The sequence below is a fragment of the Ochotona curzoniae genome, unplaced genomic scaffold, assembly GCF_017591425.1.
Source record: "Ochotona curzoniae isolate NIBS_2020 unplaced genomic scaffold, NIBS_Ocur_1.0 contig_883, whole genome shotgun sequence".
Taxonomy (NCBI): domain Eukaryota; kingdom Metazoa; phylum Chordata; class Mammalia; order Lagomorpha; family Ochotonidae; genus Ochotona; species Ochotona curzoniae.
The window spans coordinates 8509740-8533002 of NW_024466599.1; positions in this window are offsets into that span (position 1 = coordinate 8509740).

Genomic DNA, 23263 nt, shown 5'->3' on the forward strand with positions numbered 1-23263 from the left:
TCAATATTTAATGACACAACACTGTACTGCAGGATGTCATATATTTATGAAGCTGAGATTTCTACAGTTCTGATGAAAAGACAAGTTATGATACAAAAATCAAAGTGCAATATGAAATTAAAATGTAAGGTTTCAGAAACTGGTAGAGCATCCAACAGACTCATCTCTGTTTAGTAATTGAATCTTACAGATAATATAATCCTGTTTGTTCAAATAACTACTGTTATTTGCACCTTACTAGTTAACAAACGGATAAGTTAGTTGTTTTCTGCTTAATTTCAGAGCCACAATAAGAAAAAAAAAATCCCAGAGACACCAGGAAGAAACCTTAGTAATCCAGGATTTATGCACACTTCCAAAATGATCGCAGAAAAAAAATGTTAAACAGCTATTTTCACCAAGGTGGGGTAATTTAGTAAAATATGTTTGATCATTTAATAAAAAATAATCTTGGGCAATTTTGTCTTCGTTTCACCAAGACTATATATATCTATTGGAATAGCTCAGTGTCACTGTCTGAAATTATGTTTCAAACACATTGCTTTTGTTTCACCAGAAAGTGTTGAAATATCGGTAATTTCTCTGTTGTTAGCAAATAATATCACTGAAAAAGGAGCCAGCACAAATCTGTTTATTATGCTTTGTAAACCACTGGTTTAAAGGAATATAATCAATGTACTGATATTTCCTGCAATGTACGTTTCTGAACAAATCCTACTTATTAGTGCCTCGCCCATATCCTGTGTTATTACCTGGGTCCCCACCTTACAAACCAGTGGCCCTGCCCTTGTGTGTAAGTCTGTTTATTGCTTTAGCCTCTTCTGAGAACAGGCCGTCTTCTCTTGAAGTCCCATGTTATTTACAAGCCACTGGCAGCAGCAGATTCCTCCCAATGTTGCCCACTGAAATGACAGCCATCTCACTTTCAGATAACAAAATTTTATACTGGTTAATGCAAACAAAGGGGAATTTTATTGAGAAGGAAGCAGCTGGTTCACCAAACTAAGTGGATGCTGGCATGCCAGGCACGGGTGTATGAATGAAGAGAAGAGGGGCAGAGCCCGAGGCCAGCTCTACCACTGCTTCTGCTGGGTGCTGAACACCTTGTATGTGCTGCAGCTGCTGCAGACAACCTCGGCCACACTTCACACCACTCTGTCATTCGCTTCAGATTCAATTTCCTGTGTGCTAGCAAGGGATTGACTCTAGTCATGGACCCGTGCTCTAGCTGTCAGCAGGCAAAGAGAGTAAATATCTTCCCTTCTCACTTGTGACTTTTCTCTGCTTAGAGCTTTGACTAACATAAACAGGGTGTTTGATTGCGAGCAGTTAAATTGACAAACATCAATACTGCTTACTGCTTTAGGGAACAACAAGTAAACGCATACCTCACCATCTTAAATTTTTAAAAGTGCTTAAACTCCGGAGAAAGTATTCTTCAAGGAGAAGTATGTCAAAAAATGTCATTGCTTAGTCCGCCTACCACATTTTAGCACATCCCACTGTTAGCCAACTTTCCTGTGGGATGTTTTGGTGATTTTACCATGATTTTCTGTAATTATCAATTATTGGGGAAAGTTTGATAGAGAGGGGAAAAAGAATCAGTTAAATCTTACAGCTAGTGAAATACTCCTTGAAAGAAGGAAATACTCGTAGGTTCTACAATACTTAATTGTGTGAGCAATCACTGTATTGTGACTGATATGACCATTCACTTTGTACCCAAACTTATTTTCTTCACATTCAGTCCATGTTTCAGTTCGTCAGGAGCGATCTGCAGTTAAGTGACTCTTCATTCTTGATGAATCTGAACACTCGAGTTCCTGACAATAGTGGATTCACATTGGTCAGCCATAACTTTTAACAGCCAGCAGTTGTAGTCCGTGTTCATGAGTCCTTTCCTCCCCTCCACCTGCATCATTCCTCCTTTTTATTGCTCCCGTTAGATATCTACAACTCCATTCCTCCTGGACAACTAGCTTCAATCACCCTGGTCAATCTCCTCCCTAACCTCTGCTTTAGCTTGTTTCTTAGTTTCAAGAGAAGCTTGATATGATCACGTGGAAATCCAGGAGTAAAATGGGATTGTTATGGGGTCCCCTTAAAAGCATTCATTCTTCCGTTGCTATTAAAATCTCTTAAACCAATAGGGCCAAGAGCAGCAACAGCAGAAAGCATAAAATCACCAAGTGATTCATGAGATGGGATTACTGCAGGGGCCATTGTCAATTACACCGCTTTTTTACCTAGTCCATAATTCACAGCAATGGGAAAAACATTAAATGTGGCTCTGGTAAAAGAAGACGATTGAGTTGTGCATGATAGATTTTATCATGGGAAATTAACAGACCATATCACTAGTTTTAATAGTTTTATTCAATCTTTTCGAATTTCAGATGAAGAAAATCACTTTGTCTGCAATCCACAGCAAATTATGAAATTCTATCCCTTACTTACACTTTTTATGTCTCTTTTCTTATTTTACTGGCTCCTTCTCTGTGACATTGAGTACATCGTGGCAGCTAAGGAGACAGGCGTGATAGTCATTACAAATATCCAGGGTGTGATTAGGGATGCTGTTTGTCAAGTAAGATAGTTTCTCACAATTATTAGCCAAATTTTTTAAGGATTTGTTTATTTCCATTGGAAATGCAGACATACAGAGAGAAGGAAATAAAGAAAGATCCTCCGTCCCACTGGTTCACTCCCCAAGCGGCCACAATGGCCAGGGGTGTACCCATCCAAAGCCAGGAGCCAGGAGCTTCTTATCGGTTTCCCATGCAGGTGCAGGGTCCCAAGACTCTGAGCCACCCCTGCCTGCTCTCCCAGGCCACAAGCAGGGAGCTGGATGGGAAGCGAGGTAGCCAGGTTTAGAACCAGTGCCTATATGGAATCCATGCTCATGCAAGGTGAGAATGTTAGCCACTAGGCTACCATGCTGGGGGCTCTTACCCAAATTTTTAAAAATATTTTATTACCAACAAGGATTAAATATTATCAAAAAGGTTTTTATATATCTTGATTCTCATGTTTTCTCCTTTCACATTTCGAAATCAGGAATTATCTCAGTATGTTTCTCAGCCCAGATCATCTTGAACAGTTTCAACTTAAGATGCACCAAAGAAGCAATTTTTGTCATCTCTTTGAACCTTTATTACAGAATAAAATATGTCAATTTTACATTTATATTTCTGGGTGCTTTATATCTTTGGATGTATTTTAGCAACTTCATAGAATGAGTGGGGAAAAATGTGAGAAAATGGATGTTTGTGTCTGTCCAACAGACTAAAGCTTGAATGACTTTAGAAGCTACCTGTCAATAAAAAGGTTGACAAATGTTACTATTGAAACAATGAATGCCTAGTTTCACCTTTCGTGCCAACTCTTTCACTGAATTTTTTTTCTTTCCCATATGGGGATTGTTCAACTTAATTTTTCTACCTATTCTTGAGTTAAATTTTACAACCTACAATTTTCATATTAATCATGCGTATCATGAGTTTAAAAATCATTGACATACTTTGTACAGTGTCCACAGCTCTTAATGCATGTTCTCTTGTTACTGTATCTATTACTTCTTATCATCAGTTTCCTTCTATATTCTTTCTTCTCCTTTGCCAGTCCTCCAAAAGAATTTTCTAGTATATCATTCTTTGCGAATAATAAATTCTCAGTTTTTATTAGTATGTTTATGTTTTATATGCACCATGGTTGCAAGCATGTGAAAGCTGATCCTATCCAAGAGAATATAAGAAAAAAAACCAGGTGTCATTTTACATACTTGCCAATACTCTCCCAAGTAACAAATCTATTTTGTAATTATCTCTTTGGATTGTATCCTTATACCAAAATGTTTTACATATTTAATTGAATTTAGAAAGTTGGACTGAATTCACAGAATTCCTTTTGTATTGTGATTAAAATGTATTTAAATTATTTAAATTTTGGTAACAGTTCATTCTAATGTGCACTGTGTCTCCTGCTACAAAATTAAAGAAAATTAAAAAAATAGATTAAGTAAAAGAACATGTAAGAGCCATATGAACACTGAAGGAAACAAAAAGGCATCCAAGATGAAGGGGAAAATACGAGAAAAATGCTATCCAACTCAGTGCCTGGGTGTTGGAGGTGTTGCATGTGGGAGATCGGAATGGCTTCCCTCCTCAGACACCGCTCTCACTGCTTGGACTGAGATGCACTTTTTATGCCGCCTGGGAAATGGGTGATACAGTTCTATGCCAGGCATCCTAATGGGATTGAGATGGCTTGAGCAAATCAGTACTGTTTGGGATGATTTTCATGAATTAGACGATATGTCTACAAATAAAACCATACAAACCAAGGTAGGAAGACACCTAAGCTAATAACTGTGGACTACGATTTGAGAAACTACAAAGAAATAATATAGACTCATTCCTATACTTATTGTACCGTGTCTGCCCTAAATCACAGCAATTGGAGAACCAGTGTTAGAGTGTCATAATTCTTAAGTAATCATTAGCTGGTATTCACCTTCCAAATGACAAAGCAACCAAAGTGAACATTGCTTTTTTAACCTTTGGTGGCCATATCAGTTCAGGTTTAAACAGCATTTCAAGTACTAAGGACTCTGAGTGCAACTAAATCAGGAAAGAATATATAAAAAAAAAAAAAAAAAAACAGTCTTTCAAAAGAAGGAGAAGAACCAGAATACACTTTCAATTTGATGTCTTGGGATTTGGGGAAACAGACCACAACGCATTTAGGTTGTTTGTACACAAATCCCCAATCAAAATGGCCTTGCTCAACATGAATAGTGTAATAATGGTCAAAGACAAGGAAAGCACAAAAATCAGTTTCCTTTATGAAAATATTAGACTTGGGATACTTCTGCTTAGTAAAAGATAATAGCATCATTAAATATGCTTAAAATTGGATTCAGCTAAGTAAATAAAGGAAGAACGTTGTGAGCCATGAACTATTTCAAGCCCAAGGTCACTTGAGTAGACCAGAAAATCTGCAGTTATTTTAATTGCCAAGAAAAATTATATCTTTATAAGGTAACTTTTGATGTGGCTTATGTTTAGATTTAGAAAATATTTAATCGAATTATTTGGCATGTGCTATGTATCATATTTATCATTTAGATATGTTGTAAAAACACATAAAATCTTCTTTCACAACAATTTTCAAATACGTAATGCAATGCTAGCTACTTCAGTCTCCCTGATAGGTGATGATCTCACAAACTCAATCATCCTATCTCAATCTTTTTGCGCCTAACAGCCCCCAACCTCCCCACCCTAGCCACTCCCTTGGATGTGGTTACTCAACATTTATCATTGAACACTTCACATGCAAGTATGATCAGACAATATCTGTCTTTCTGTGTCTGGCTTACTTAATTTACTCTAGTATCATACTCCATATTCATTCATATTTTTATGAATAACAGGATTCCCTTCTGGATTCTTTTTAGAAAATATTCATTCATTCATTCATTCATTCAAAAAGGAAAGTGACAGATTTACAACGAAATTTTCTAGCTGCTGGTTAACTGCCCTAATGTCCACAACCCAGGACCCAGGAACTCAACATGGATCTCTCACAGCAGCGGCAAGGATTCAAGTCCACATCATATCAGCTGCTGTATTCAAATCACACTTATGCAAAACCAGTTCAGAAGCAAAGGCCCAGTTACAGTCCAGGTACCCTCATAGGCGAGGTGGGTATGCCAAGGGCTGCTTCAATTCCCTTAACTACAATGCTCGCCCCTCCTTTCTTGGTGCAAAAAAATAAATAAAGCCACAACAAAGAGGCAAATAAAATGTCATCGTGTGTGTGTGTAAATTCATTCAGCAATTACTGGACATTTAGGTTATTTCCTTACCTAGGTTATTGTGAATATTGATTAACGGCCAAAGCAGTGCAAAAAGCCTTTTGAAACATCAGTTGAATTTCTTTTGATCATATACATAGAGTCAGTTAGGTACCGTATGGTAATTAGTTTTGAAACTTGTGAGGAACAGCTATACTTCCTCATGTAAAAGTCTCACTAAGTTACATTCCTAACAAATGTGTTGAGGTTTCCCTCCCTGCACCATTTCTCAGAATTTGTCTTTTTGCTAATAGCCATCTGCATGGGTGGAGGCTTGTTCCATTTTGAGTTTGATTTGCACTTCCAGGATGATGAATGATGTTGACTACCTTTTAAATAGAGCCTTTGGTCATGTGTATGATGCATATTTCTTAATGTTTATTCAGATCCTTTTGCTCTTTCTCATAGGATTATTTGAACTTTTCCTATTGAATTGTGTAAGTTCTTTATCTTCGGTATTCCTTCCTGATACAGTAAGTGGCTTAGAAATATTTCTTCCTCTACTCAGTTATTTTTTAACTGTAGATTTGCTACTTTGCTTCGTGGAAGTTTTTGGTTTGCTCTAATCTCATTGACCTATTTTTCTTACATTGACTTTGCCTTTGGAGTCACAGCTAATGACTCTTCACAGCCCAATGTCATGGAGATTGTCCTTCATTTTCTTCTGGTGGCCTCAGAGGTTCGTGTCCTGATGTATGCCTGTAAGCCTCTTCATATGCGTGGTATAATAGGAAGAGTCTAATGGCCTCGTTCTCTCTGTGTTACCCATCTTTCTTTATTGCACCAACTTTTCATTCTGCATTGGCATCTTGGTTTAAAATTAGTTAAATGTTAATGCATGCATTAAGTTCTATTTTTTTACTGTTGATTTGTACATCTATATCTATGCCAGCACTATAGCATTTTGATTATTTTTTTTAAAGATTTATTTTTATTATTTTTTCATTGGAAAGGCGGATATACAGAGAGGAGAGACAGAGAGGAAGATCTTCCATCCGATGATTCACTCCCCAAGTGAGCGCAACGGGCCGATACTATGCCGATCCGAAGCCCGGAGCCTCTTCTGGGTCTCCCACACGAGTGCAGGGTCCCAAAGCTTTGGGCCATCCTCGACTGCTTTCCCAGGCCACAGGCAGGGAGCTGGAAGGGAAGCGGGGCTGCCGGGATTAGAACTGGCGCCCATATGGGATCCCGGGCGTGCAAGGCGAGGACTTAACCACTTGCGCCACCGTGCCGGGCCCCGTTTTGATTATTTTTTAAAGTTGATTTCAGCCGAGAATCTATGATGTCTCTATATTTTTTTTCCAGTTTGCACTGGTTATTCATTACCTTTTGTGACTAGAAATTCTAGAATAGCCTTTGCTACTTCCGTGAAAATCTCATTGGAATTTTGATCATTGAATCCATATATATGTCATTTCTGGTAGAACAGGATCTTTAAAATATTAATTGTCCCAATCATTGAGTATGGGATATCTTTCCATTTATTTGTGTTTTTTCAGTTTCCTTCATAAATGCCTTGTATTTTTAAGCATACAGGACTTTCCTTTTCTGTGTTAATTTCATCCACAAATTTTGTCTCACGGGAGTTTGAATTAAAATTTTAACTATTTAGGATGTTAAATTCATTTTTGACTTAATATTTCCAAGCTACTGTGGGCTTATCAAGATATAACCTAATTATAAGTCAAAGAGATCAGGACCTGTCTACTGTTATTGTAAGTGGGGTTATTTTATTGATCTTTCAGACAGTTCACTGCTATTGGATCCAAATGCTGTCGATTTTGTAAGATGGTTTTGTATGCTGCAATTTATTAATAATTTATTAGTTGAACAGTTTTTAATGTAATCTTTACAATTTCCCCTTCATGGTCGTGTATTCTGAAAAGACAAGTTAGTTTCTTCACTTCATATTTGGATAACTTTTATTTCTTTGCCTAATTAGTCTGGCAAGGACTTCCAGTGCCACGGTGACTATCTAGTGGAAGAGCTGACATCTTTGTCCTACTTCTGATCACTGCAAACTTTTAACTTTTCACCACCAAGTATGGAATTTATTATGGGCTTTTATATTTTTAAAAACTTTTGTTTCTAAAGCTCATTTTTTCTATATCTAATTCTTCATATTTTTTTAAATCAAATTACATATGATCTTGTCACTGTGTATTAATCTATTGAGATGGTTCCTAGGTTTTTGGTCTTCCTTCTGTTATCATGTTATTATCTATTTGAAACAAATACCACTAGATCATGATGAAGCTTCCTTTTGTTATACTGAACTTCGTGTGTTAGTGTTTTGTTGAGGATTTTTTTTTTGTATCTGAATTAATTAATCAGAGATATAGAACTGTAGCTTTCCCCTCTTGTAAAATTCTTGTGTATCTTTGATCTTAGGGAAAGGTCAGACTTCTAAAATTACTTTGGAAGGTTTCCTTCACTTTCAACCTTTTGAAACAGTTCGAGGGTTAGAACTAGGTTTTTTTTTTTTTTTAATATTTGTAGAATTCAGTGGCAAAACATCTTTTTTTTCACGGTAACCTTTCAACATTGGTTACATTTTCTTGCTTGTTATTGATGCATTCACATTTTCTGACCCTTTATGTTTCCAGTAAGTTTTATATGTATTAAAAGTTTCTTCATTCCTGCTGGATTTTCCAAACTTGGCTTCATCACAGCAGTTTCTTAGGCTTCTTTGTGTTTCGGGGTATTAATTGTGATTTATATTCTTTTTATTTCTCATTTTTTATTCCTCTCTCTTTTAAGCTATACTAACTAAAGTTTTTAAAGTGTCATTTATTTTTTCAAATACCAGATCATTCCTCTTTCACTTATTTCTGTTGTGGTCTTAATTGCTCAATCTTGTGTTTTGATTATTTATTTGATTATCTGTTTGCTTTGGATTTATCTTTTTTCTGTTCACTGAAATGTAAAGTTAAGTTTTTATTTGGAACCTTCCTCTTTTTACATAGATTGTTATTGCAATACACTTTGTTTTTTTTTCAAATTATATACATATATATATAATACATGTATGTATTATATATGTGACATATATGCATTATATATATATATAATCTATTTGAAAGGCAGGAACAGAGAGCAAGAGAAAGCGAGAGACCTCCCACCAGCTGGTTCACTTCCCATATGTTCTGAACAACCAGAGACAGCTAGGCCAAACTACATCCAGGAGCCTGGAATTCCAGCTTAGTCTCTCGTACTTGAGCCACCATCTGCTGCATCCCAGGCACATCAGCTGGGTAAGAACAGAGAAGCCAATACTCAAACTAGCACTCAATAGCGCGGGTGGGTATCCCCTTGGGATACCCCAACACCTGCCCCAACTTTGCTCTTAAAACAGATTTTGCTGCATTCCCTAAGTTTTGATGTGCTATATTTCCTTTATCTCAATACATTTAAAAAAATTTTCATTTTTAACTTCTTTGAATCACTGACGTTTTTGGAGTTTACATTTTATTTCCAGATAATTATGAATATTCTGAAATTCTTATTATTTACTTTTAGCTTTACATTATCATGATTATTTTTAAAAAAGAATTTTATATGATTATCACCCTTGTTATATAATGTTGGACACTTATTTTATGGACCAAAATATGATCTATTTTGGAGGAGGTGCTCTGTGTATTTGAGAAGAATGTATTTTCTACTGCAATTGAATAAAATGTCCTGTGTGTATGCATTTGCTATAAAATGTAGCTCTATATTTCTGTGTTAACTTTGTATCTGCCTATGTTTACTGTAGGGCAATTATTAGTCATCACTAATATTAATGCATTAAAATCCATCTCACCTTTGAAATGGATTGATACTTGCTTTATATATTTGGGTTTTCCAAGGTTGGATGTATATAAATTTACATCTGACTTTCTGGTTCCTTTTTAATTCATCCTATGAGGGACTTCCGATAGTTTGTGAAAAACAGAACAAAAAGATGTTTGTGTCGACACAAATAGGTTTGAAAGTCAGGCATGTATGTTTCCTATAATAAGCATCTTCTAGATCTCTTTCTTGTCTTCTGTTTTACTGTTTCAGCTTATTTGTAATTAAAGTTGTCTTCCTCTGTTAGCAGAAGCTCATGAGATGCCATGTTCTATTTTTTCATTCTCAAAGTACGTGCATCTAAACAGTGAAATCAGTCTCTTAAGAGTGGCATTCAGTTGGAACTCCTGTGATCTTCATCCATTCAGTCACTCTGTGTCTATTGATAGGAAAGGTAAATCCATTTTCACTCAAGAAATTTGTTAGTAAGGCTTTCTCTTGCCATCTTGTTTAATGTTTCTGATAGTTTCTAGGATCTTCGGTCCTTTCTGTCATATTCTCTTACTTGGGGAATAAATGAATTTCTCTAGCAATATTCTCTCATTCCTTGTTCAAAGATTGTCTGTATATAATTGCTTCGTGGTTACCATAATAGTTACATAGAATATAACGAGCTATTTTAAGCTGGTGACAACTTAACTCTGAATAAAATAATTACCCTCGTAGACTACAACACAGTTTTCATGCCATAATTTTCATCTTTTTATATTGTGTATCTCTCAACAAAATATTGTAGGCTTATTTTAATATTTTTCCTTTTAAGTTTATTTGGTTTTCTACTCTCAGAATGTCTATGTTGATCTTCCTAGTCACCCATAAAGCAACCACAATGAAATCCTGACTCCATGGAGACTTCAGAAATGCCCACGATTAGAGCTACAATGAGCATATATTATTGAAAAACACAATGAAAGTCATAATGCTTTGTGGAACAGAATGTGTCTTGTGTCTGCATTGCTTTTTAGGGTTTTAGCAGTGACTTGAGAGTTAGCACTTAATCATTATAAATCTGTAAAATTGCTAAGTCCTCAAGTTCCAGTTTGTAGCTTCCTGAATTATGAGGGAGAAAGTGTGATGAGTTGGAAGTTAACTTACAATGTCAGGCTACATAGCAGACCTTGTCAAAGGACTTTGTATTTATTTGTGGCTCTCCTTCCCCTAGTTAGTTCTTTCCCTCTTTATCTAGTGAGAAAATTGACTAACCAAGGATTATCACCTGCTTTCCAACTTCACTTAGTTTGTTTCAAATCAGTTCCAGGTGGAATTGGCCTTCTCTTTCTTATGTGTCATTCAAGCCTGGAAAATCTGACTTTCTTCTTATCTGAATTCTTCTATCAATACTGAAATATTTCAATATTAGAATACTTCAAACCATTAAAGGAAAAAAAAGTAAAAATAGGTTTGCTTGGCTGCAGAATGTCTTTAAAATTGATACATAGCTTCTTACAACATTCTGAACACACTTTGTATTTACAGGTTTCAAAATGTTTATACAAAGTTATTCCCACAATGAAGCATGTTTACGTAAATCATTTCACTGCCCCTTCCATAACCAATTCCAATGTTTATCACAATGTTTAGGTTCTTTCTACCCATGTGGGAGATCCTGATGAGGATTCTAGCTCCTGGCTCTTGGTTTCATCTTGGCACAGTCCTAGTCACATGGTCATCTGGGCAATGAATTAGTGGTTGGAAGATGTTTCTCTCTCTCCCTCCCTGTGTGTGTGTGTGTGTGTGTGTGTACATGTCCCCTTCTCTCTGTAACATTCATTTTCAAGTAAATAAATACATAAATGTTTTAAAATATATGCACAGTTGTAAGGATTGGAAGTCATTGTCCTTAATTTCCTATCCCGGTAATTTCTTAATTTTGTACTTGCTTTGTTGACTATTTTTACTATTTTAAGATAACAGCAAGAAAGTAATTGCCAAAACTTCTCTGTGGATATAATCTTTTCATGGATTCCTTCGGGTTATAAAACTTGGTTAATCCAGCTTCCCCCGCTCACACACACACACACACACACACACACCCATCACCCTAAAGTCCTTTATACCATCCCTTCTGAGATGGGAGAATGAGCAGAACAAGAAACAAGAAGTGCGTGAAATAACCAAGGTCTTTGCTGCTAAATCTGAGCACGTCTCCAGCCTGGCCTTCTGACTCCTGGCTGTAATGGCTGCTTTCCTGACAACTCTTGTCCCCTGGGCAGCAGCCTTCTCTAAGTTTCTCTTAGATCAGTTTTATGAAACTCTTCTTTCTCTGGCTTTCAAATCTTGATGTCAAAATTCCATTCCAATTCCTCTCCATCTTTCCCTCCTTAGGATTACTGTCTACATACTGGTGATGGTTAAACATGTTCTAATGCAGATTTCTTGGCTAATGTATGTACCAACTCATTTACCTGCTCATTACCAGGCATGCTCCTTCATGCCTTGGGTCTCTGTGAACCAATTTTTGCTACATGGAATATTCCTCCTTGTATCTGGATAAATCTATATGTAATTTTGCACAATGGATGACTATTTTTGGAAGCTTTTCCTAATGCTACACCATGATCTAATGTGAGCATGTGCAAAGGCGAGCACCTTCTTTCAGGAAGGTGAAGCTTCCCTCACAGCTTCGTAACTCGAAAGGGCTTTTGTCTTGCATGAGGGAAAGAACCCAATGCTGCACATTTTAGAGGCGAGTTTACACTCTCTACGGCTGTTTCCTGAGTCATAGAAACAAAAGCAATTTAATGTGTGCCAGTAAGAATCTTAAACAAATATCAAGACAATACTGAAATATACTAAAGCAAATAAGTAAGCAAACAAACAAAGTCAGTATCAAGACTACAAGAATGACAACTCCAGTTAATATTAGCACAGGATTCTGTAGTACTTATGATGATGAAATTGGCAATTAAACATTTCAACATTGCAGTTACACATTTCTATCTACATATCTGTGCATATCTATACAGAGTCAGATACTTTTGGAGCATACATAATTTCTACTATAATTTGAGCATTAATTTTAAAAATAAATCCTGTACTTCTGAACCATTTAACTAAAAATATACAAGTAGATCTTTCTAAGTTCTCAACGAGTAGTAAAAAGTAGTTTGTAAGAACCTTATAAGACATACTGTGGACAGTTTATGGGAATATTATGGGTTAAATTCTAGCAGCAGTTAATCATAAAATGATCCACTCACATTTTTTTAAGATTTATTTATTTTTATTGGAAAGTCAGATATGCACAGAGGAGAGACAGACAGACCTTCCTTTCAATGGCAGCTGAGCCAATCTGAAGCCAGGTCTCCCATGTGGGTACAGAGTCCCAAGGCTTTGGACCATACTTGACTGCCTTCCCAGGCCACAAATAGGGAGCTGGATGGGAAGCAGGGTTGCCTGGATTAGAACCGGCAAACATATGGGATCCTGGCACATTCAAGGTGAGGATTTTCCCACTTGCATGTTTTTCATTGATGATAAATAAGTAGGAACATATAGGGATGATGATAGAGTACTACTGCTTGGTTTTCAAGGTTAAAGAACATTTCTGAGACACCACTGAGGAACACTGAATGGGAGAACAATCAACTCCATTATCCTCTCAGCTCAAGGTAATTACTAATACACAAGTAACTCAACAAGGAGTCACCACTCCTGTTCACAGAGTATATAAAAAGGAAGGTTTTTATTCATGGCTATATGGTAATCCAACAAAATCACATTTGCAAAAGCTTAGTGTTAGTCATAGAGATCATTTGTTTTTTTATTCTACCCAACACCTCCTCCTTTCCCCAAATAGCTTGATTCTTCTGGGAACTGATCCCCTCTTTTTTTAATTTATTGACTTGGAAAGAGTCACTTTGCTGCAAACCTCAAGGCTCTAGAAAACTCTTGGTTGATTGTAAGTGTTGATACTCAATCACATATTTCCTCAGATATTTTGTTAAAAGCATCAATCAACCTTTTCCAAGGCTATAATAATAAGAGGTTAAAAATTTAGAAGGATGTATGATCATGGAGAATATCAAGATGCACTTGAAAAAGGCAGGAATCAGATATGGGGATAGAACCCAGGTGCCTGGCTCATCTCCGAGCACGAGGACCAGCTCAATCTTTCCTTGAAGTGTGTGGATAATAGATAGGTGACTCGGCTTAGATCGATTGAAGGAAAGGCACTTGCAGACCACAGGTCAGAAGCACAATCTGAATGCAGCAGAGATCTAAATATGAATAATTTCCTCCAAGTTATATCTCTTCAGAGGTTTTACAATCTCAATCTAAGGTAATACAAGCAAGGTTCAAGAAGACAACTTCCAAAAACTCTATCATACTTAGTATTCTGTAAAGTGAGACTACTCACTGGCGCCCCCTTGTCTCCTGGCATGCCCCTTCCTGGATTCTGCCAACACGTACACCATTTTCACCAACATAATCATCACAGATCCTCTGAGAAATAGCTCACGAGGAAAGACATTCATTAGCTTCCAAGTCAGAGACAAAAAAGGGAAAAAAACAACATTGAGACACTTTGAGGCCAAAAAAATAAATAAATAAAATAAGGGGAAGAAACAACTTTGAGCAAGGATTCGTTTAGCCCTTATACAACCTCTTAATTCATCTTTTAATGATCTAAAAACATCAACCCCATCACAAAAGACTAACTACTTATCAGCACTTTAAAGAATGCATGAATATGTGATTCTTATGATCTCTATTTGAGAAGTTCTTCTAATTACTACACAAGTATTCAAGTTTGCTTATCATCCACTGATAAATATTGTAAAGAGTATAGATAGTGCAATGAAAAAAACGGTGAAAGATAAAGAGGGAAGGGAAAAGAGGAAGGAGGGAAGGAAAGACAAGGAAAGAAGGAAAGAAGGAAGGAAGGGAGGGAGGGAAGGAGGGAGGGAGGGAGGGAGGGAGGGAGGGAGGGAGGAAGGAAGGAAGGAAGGAAGGAAGGAAGGAAGGAAGGAAGGAAGGAAGGAAGGAAGGAAGAAAGAAAGAAAGAAAGAAAGAAAAGAGAGAGAGAAAAGAGAGAAAAAAAGGAAGAAAGGATCAGAAAGAGAAAAAAGAGTGAAATGAAACACCAAAGGAAGAACAAATGAGAATAAATATAAATCACGGAATAAAATTGAAATCAATTCTTCAGTCTAGGAAATCATATAGAAGCAGTTGAGATGTTCTGCTTTGGTTATGGTTTCACTAGGGGAGAGTTACATTTCTTTTCTTTTCTTTTCTGTTCTTTCTTTCTTTCTTTCTTTCTTTCTTTCTTTCTTTCTTTCTTTCTTTCTTTCTCTCTTTCTTTCTTTCTTTCTTTTTCTGGAAGATCTAATTTTTGTGTTGTTGAAGAGCTTTAGGCTGCCACCTGCAATGCTAGCACTCATAGGAGTTGTGATTTTACTTCCAGCTACCAGACTTCCAATCTAGCACCCAGCTAAAGCACCTGGGAGAGTAAACATGACTCCTGTTTCCAAATGGGAGACTAGGTTGGGGTCTCAGGCTTCTGGCTGAGTCAATTTGTTGCAAATCTCAAGGGACCAAGCCCCAGCCGCTTCAGTCTTCCAGGGGAATGAACCAGCAGAAAATGCCTCTGTCTGTCTCTCATTGTAATGAGGCCTCATTTCCGCTACCTTTTCAAGTGCATTAGTAGGATTCCAGCATCACAAGCAGTAACTTAACCCACTGCCCACCTCACTGGCACCAAGAGATTGTATTTCATGCACGAGTACTACATGTGTCATATAATGTAATGCATTCAACTTATATGGTTAAGGTCTGATTCTTCTAATTTCTCCAAGGTATATGTTGCTGATTCAGTTTTTGTTGATTTTAAAAAGTGAATTCTGAAGTTCAGATTTGCTCAATATCATAATGAGAACAATAAGATGTACAGGATTTGGAATGCATATATTTTTTAATCAGCACTCTTTACAATGTCAATAATGATCCCAGTATCTAAAAATATCAACATGGACCCTCAATACTTAACGGAAAGAGTATAGTCAACCAGAACCATGGTCATTCCAGAAGAAAGAGTATTTAGAGTAGTTCCAACATGGGACCCACATCATCAGCACAATGTGGAAATTTGCTATTAATGAGAATTTGTAATCCTACTCACTGACATACTAACTTAGAACTTTGGGGAATTCATTGCATGATCTGAGTATGAATAAGACTTCCATATTCTTCTCTTACTTGGGTTTAGAAATAATGATCTTTAGCTTTAGAAGACAACAAACTTTTATGTTCACAGATATCACATGTGGATCTTGTTGAAACGAAGGTTGAGATTTTGTATGTCTTTAATGAGATATGAAATTTTTATGTTAAGCTCCTAGGTGATACTTATGTACTGCTCTGCTGATTAAACTGTGAGTAGCAAGCAGTGAGCTGACTGTTTTACTAAATATCTTAAGCTAGTAGCCACATGTGCTTATTCAAATTAAATTTAAATTAATTCAATACAATGAATTTAGAAACCCAGTTTCTCAGTTCCACTAGCCACATTTCATGTTCTCAAGAGACATCTGTGCTGGAGGATGCTGTGTGGTATACCTGAAACACAGCACTGCTGTCGGTATGGTTCTGTGGCATTCCACTAATCAAGAAGCTGATCAGATATGAAGGACTTGTGAAGGCCTAGCTGTACATTAAGGTTTGATAAGTACCCTTTGCTATTATGAATTGCCATCTTCATGAAGATAAAAACCCATTAAGCACTTCTGAACCTGGCTCAGCATGCCCCTAACACTGAGCACACAGCACAGCACCAATCAGAGGGCAGAGAAGAAGGAGGGTAGACAGGTTCAAAGTGGTGTTGCAACATCCCCAGCCTGTTACACCACGTAGAGTTCACCGGGAAACTTTAATTAATAAAAGGTTGATTTTGAGTCAGCATTACACTAATCTGTCTGCAACTCTCAACAAAAGATTTTATATTGTCCTCAGTCCCAACACAGTCTTTCCTTAGAACCTTGGGAGAGTCCACTCTCTCTGTGAGATCAAGTTTCCAGATCAGTAGTATATTCCTTTGGAAGCAAAATTTATTTGTACTATCCTTATCTGTACTTTCTGCTATCTTGACTATCCTGAAGTTGGAATTTCAGAACTTTGATCGGATTAAGAAGAGAGGATTCTCTCAGTCACTGTCTCCTCTGCAGTACCCGATGTGTCTTCCCATTCCTTATTTCAACAGTAAGCTGTAATCTGCCACCACCCCGTCCCAGAAACCACAGTCACAAAACATGGCTCATTGTTTTCTCCAACAAGAACTCATTCAATGTTCAAGCAGTAGATTATGGCAACTTACCTGTGCAGGATGTAAGAAATAGAGCAATTGACTGAGATAAGTTTTCATCTTCCATGGTAGCTTCCAATTTTTTTTTTCTCCTATGCACTAAGGTGTTCATTGAGCAGAGTATAATAATAGTCTTATTCTCATATTTGTATTCCTAAATCCACCACGGAGTTGAAATGATCCTTTCTAAATTTTGTGTCCCAATCCAAAACTACAGCCCCTTTATTGGGTACTAACGATTTACTAAGTGAATAAAGATTGATATTTCCAACTTAAAATTATATCTTCTAGAGTCTTTTGAGGTTTCTAAATTCTACCAAGAGCCTGAAACCCACCCCCTCACCACTCTCCCCACCTGCTTGACAAGGCTGGGAAGATCCTACAGTGCAAGTGAATCATTGGCATTCTTGATCGATGGGAAATGATGTTTCGTTAGAAGCAAAGCATTGTATTGGCTTGGTTTTACTCTTAGATTACTTTCTTCCTAATTTTCCTTGAAAATACATTAATTATATGTTGCTGCTATCAATAGTTGTTGATTAATCCAATAAGATATCAAGTTACACATTGAAATCTAAATAATTGGAATTTCAATTTGTCCAACATATTTTAAAATACATTTTCACTATGGTTCATTCAGTAAAAACATTTCCTGAGCAATCATTTGGGACATTGTACCATCTGAACATGAGAATATAGCACTCAGCAACCATCTCCTGCCCTTGAGATCTCACACGTATTGTACACACCCACTGTTACAGTAAATACATAGCAATTCCCCAGAGGTTTTCATTCACTGTGTCTTGACTGCAACAAATGGGTTAATTTTCAACTGGAAGCAAATGGAATGGTCTAGTTCACATGTGCATGAAATACAATCAGTCATGTGATACTACAGCAATAATTGATCTCTGGGTTCCATCATAGCCCTCCTCTTGGCGCAGGACACTCTGTATACTAAAACATATTGCTTCAAATAGGGTCAAATAACCAACCTCCCAAAAACTCTGCTTGAGTATTCAACTAGGACTATAATGTGGAACCAGAGTGCTCTTAATAAACTGTTCAGTGGTCAGCACGCAGCTTCTCTCCCAGCATGCAAGTTTTCTCAGATGCCCCTGCACACCTGTGCTACCTCCTAACACAACTTTTGTTTCCTGCTAAATCCTTAGCTAAAGTTTCACTACATGCTTAATGTGCATTACACACAATTTCAATAAAGGTAAGCCAGCTCAGCACAAATTACTCACGGTTCACCATACTGGAGTTGCACAGCACAGGAAAAGTTTCTGTAATCATTCCATTCATTGGTCTGAGATGAACATCTGATGAGAAATCAGAACAAGGCTGGTTGAGTCCCCTCTGTTCTCTAAACAGCAAATACATTTTACACTTTGGGAGAATACAGAGGTCTTCACAACCTCTCTAACTTTTTAATATATTTTTGTGCTCATCTTAATTCCCAGAATCCATTTTGGTGATTTATGTGTGATTCAAGGGGAAGAGCCCAAGTTGTGGGAGATGACCACCCTGCATTAACCAAGGATCCATTTCAACCTGACTGTTAAATTGCATACATTCTTACCTTACCCATTAAAGTGTTTTTTTTTAAATCTGTGTTGTAGATTTTTAGTATTAGAAGTATACTAAGTAAATTTCCTACAACTTACTTCATAAATAGTGGATGCTGAAGATTAATAATAATTGCTCAAGAAATGGAAATTTTCTCACCTATATTTCTAAATTCAAAAAGCATGCCATAGTCTTTCACATTTATTACAGAACAATTACTGTAATATGTCTCTTTCTATATGGATATAAATGACAAATTATCAAATGAGACTGAAAGAACTTTGTATCCTGAAATGAAAAATTTCCTAGAAAATAAAGGAAGAGATTAAGTAAACAGATAAAGGATGGTTGGAACTGAGAAAAACCCTGGAACGCAGTTTCTCCCAGACATATCACTGAATTCCCTTAACACTATGAAACCTAGTAAAAACTACCAACAATATTTTCTTTTTTTAAGATTTACTTATCTTTATTAGAAAGGCGGATTTTACAGAGAGAAGGAGATAGAGAGAGATCTTCCATTGCTGCTTCACTCCCCAACCAGCCATAATAGCTGAAGCTCAGTTGATGTGACACCAGGAGCCTAGAGCCTCCTTCAGGGCTCCTACCCAACGCTTTGGGTCATCCTTCACTGCTTTTCCAGGTCTGAAGCAGGGGGCCAGCTGGGTAGTGGAGCAACCAGGATACAAACCGGCACCATTGTGGGATGCCAATGCTTATAGGGAGAGAATTGAGCCATTTTAACAGCCCCAATCAATCAGTTTTTCTACATAATGGATGAAGAATTTAGAACCAGGATAAATAAGAGTCTTACCAAGATCACATCAGCACCAGCTAGGATCAGAGTCCAAATGCCCAATTCTAGGGCCAAAACCTTTATAACCACTGTGTGTGTTTTATTCAATTCAAAAATGCTTCTTAAGGACATACAAGGTGGGCACAGTTGCAGACTGTTGCAAGGGTAAGGACGATAGTATCTCAACCGTGTCATTGGGAGCTGCTCACTACATTACCCCGAAAAGTTATAGGATGAAATAAAGCAAATCCCGACAGAACAAGAACAAAATACCATGAAAAGGTGAAAACACGAGTCATTTATATTTATTGGAACAAGATTTAAAGTGGTCCATGGTAATTGCCTTTAACAAGAGCCTGTGAGGAATAGAATAATCACAGGTAGAAATACAATGAAAATATGCCAAGACTAAGAAATAAAGTGAGAAAAGACACAGCATTGGGAAAGCATCTTCTAGTGATAATGCTTATATCACATTTGCTGGAACATAATTACAAAAGCAGGAATAGCAAGCAATAAGAGTTGTTTTTAAATTGTGTTCAGTGTTACGTAGAATTGTAAATGTCTTGCCAAGAGTCTTAGGCCTTGATCCCTTAGGCAGTGAAGATTCTTTGTAAGGAAGATTGTTCAGTACTAATACAGAACAAAATCCGCATCTAACAACCTGAGGATAATGTTGATGACTCTGCGACATGCTTAAGGCATATATTCCAAGGAGACAATTTGTCAATAGTCCAAACTTTCTGTTGCCTCCGTACTGCAGAACGTGTGTAACTCGGTTTCATGCACCTGTGTGGTCAGCTGTAGACATTGGTGTCAAGACCAAAGCAAACCTGGTAGCAAAGATTCCTTCAGGGCTTGAATTGGTTTCTTTTTCAAATTTCTAAAGTATTGTGGGAATAAAATAATAATAATAATAACAGATATGAAACAGAATATAAAGAGGACCTGTGAAATGCATTTATTTATTCTGATAATTTAGAGAACATTTACTGGCCTCTGAATGATGCCAAAATACAAAATCTCCATAAACAATCTTACCAAGTTTTTAGTTTGCCACAGAATGTAAAACTATTCCCCTTTTTACTGTTTCCTGAATACAATTCAAATTGGTTAATTTTGGCATCTGGAAACATAACCTCAGAATTACATTAAAGGCTATAATATTGAACGGTATGCTGGTGATTTTTCCAGCATGAAGTCCATAGAATTTCAGATTGGGAATTAGAAAATAAATAATAAAGAACGTTTATTCCTGTAGGTAAATCAGAATATTCCGTTAATAACAAATGTAGTCTTCAGTGAAGGGCAGGTTAGACATTCATTGTGGAATACTGTATGAACATTGAAGGCTGGTGACTACATACAATAAAAATGATCATTTTATTCATATATTGTTTAATATTGCTTTTTGGCACAGTGTGTGATTCAAGTCTAAGAAAACATTGAGGAACATTTATATCGCTATTTGTGTTTCTTCCCAAGAAATAGGCTTGTCCTGGTTTGGGGGGGTTTATCTTTAGCTTTGCTCCTATATTTTTCTTTAGATTGGTAAGATTCACCGTTAATGAGACTGACCTGTATTTGGCTAATAGAGGCCTTGTGCAAAGCCAATGAGTTACGCTCCACTTCTCAGATGAGACCAGAAGACTTCCAACTACCTCATGAGGCGAAAGAACGTGATTTGATAGTACTACCGAAAATATTTCAAGGAAATGGAAACCTAGCAGAAACCTATGGAAAACTTTAAGACTTCTAGAGAACCATAACTTTACTGTGAACTTAATCTATTTGTGAGTTAGTCTGTGTGGGGCATTGGAAATAAGGATGGACACTTCACACCAAGCTTCACTTACATGAGTGTAAACTCACACTTGCCCTGTATTTTACACTTTGTAGTTTTTCCTGCACATAAATGTAAATGTGTATTGGAGCAATGTGAATGATTTAATCTCTAAACACATTGGCTATTTGTACACAGAGCTACTTTGAAACTCTCCTAGTATCTCTCAGAAAGTAGCAAAAACACAACCAACCAACAATCAGCAACAAAAGACACACATGAAAGCGTCTCAGTACTGAGAAGTTGGGTTTATGAGAACAAAGTATGCCCTAACGCCGAACAGACTGAACCATAACCATTTGTGCAGAAATCGCTTTTCTCTGAAGTGCCTTCAGCCACAGCATCTCAGGTTCCCTGAGCAGACTCTCCTCACCCTACACTCAAGTAAAATTTCATTAAAATAAGGTTATACCAGGAGCGGTTTCAAATCTGGAGGTTAAAAATCTACCCTGTGATAATCATTGTGTATGACTTTACAGATTGTAGGTTCTCAGAAACAAGTATCTTCTCTTTACATTATTCTGAACTTTGATAATTTTTTTTCTTAGAAGGTATTTCTAGTGTCTCATTTAAATCTACATTTTGAGAAAGACCCTGGCTATGTATTCAACTACTTTGCCGTTATTTTGGTTTGATCTGACCACAACCTGGCTCAGCCCTGACCATTCCCACAGCTCTCAACTATGCGTGACTCCTGACTTCAGTCTCCTTTCTCCACTCACCATCTTCTAGACCTTTCTTCTTCGTGGAAGACTCTACCCCAATTGGAAATTTTACATGAAAACAGAACACACAAAATAGCCAAGTTCATTCTTCTTTTAACGAAGGGGCCACATGAGCTTCCAGAATTACAGAAATATTACAAACAGAACTGTTGATAGTTACGGAAGTTGTTACAGACAGAAATACCAATCATATGAATAGTGAAGGCATGGAAAACAGAGAAATTTGTTAGGCAATAGTTTAGTGGAAAGGGTTCCTAGTGGTTAAAATCAGAGTCAAACACTTCAACTTGAGGATATTTGCCTAAGTCAAGCCCTCTTTGGTTGATAACTTTCTATCCAAACACTCACTGAGAGTGTATGAGCACTTGAACAACTGCCAGGGAGTTTATAGGTGCCAAGCAGGCAGCCAAGAAGAGATTCCAAGCCAGAAAAAACCGCAATCAGGCCAAACTTAATGTGCTATAACTCCCCGAAACCTCCAAGGTACATGGCCAACACGCTGAATCTCAGACCCCACCACTGCTCTTCCTTCACAATGTAAAGGAAGAGATGGAGAAGCCGTTGAACACCTATTTACAGCAATGCACTAATTGTACAGGTGATGGATACAATGCAGAAAGACAATAAATTATCTACCCAGGTTACAACATCAATTTGTGCTAGATAACAGCTACTCAATACCTAATTAAACATAATGCTATATTATTTATGAATCTATATCACATGCGAATGATAAATGTCCATCAACTTCCCTATATGTATCTAAACAATTTCTTGCCAGAGCATGGAAGAGCATACCTAATATGTTTTTTCATCTCTCCCTTTTTGCTTCCCATGAAAATATTCAACTTCATTCAAGCCTAGTTAGGGATATATATGAACAAATATGCAGCAGAACTGTCATCCAACTGCCCCTTTCTTGCTCTTTTGCTTCTTCGAATTCTATCAATTCTTTATATATTAGATGATTCACTATCTTCTTTCTGAAACATTTCTAGGTAATTTTGGCTGAGAATATGGTTTTGTTTGAATTTCCCCCCTTCAAAATTGGTGTTGAAATTCCATCTTTACTGTGAGCTTGAATGAATGAGTTAGGATCTTCAAGACTCATGTCGGATCCACAATTGTGCCGTTATAAATGGGTTTATTCATTCAGGGGTTAACACACAGGGGGGTTAACTTATTATATGGAAGCAGATCTGCTACAAAAGCGAGTTTGGGTCTTGAGTTTGTCTTTGCCCCACACCCTTTGTGATTCAACAGAGACCCCACCATGAAGAAGCCTTCACTGGATGCGATCCTGCAAGTCTCCCGGGCTTCAGAACCATGA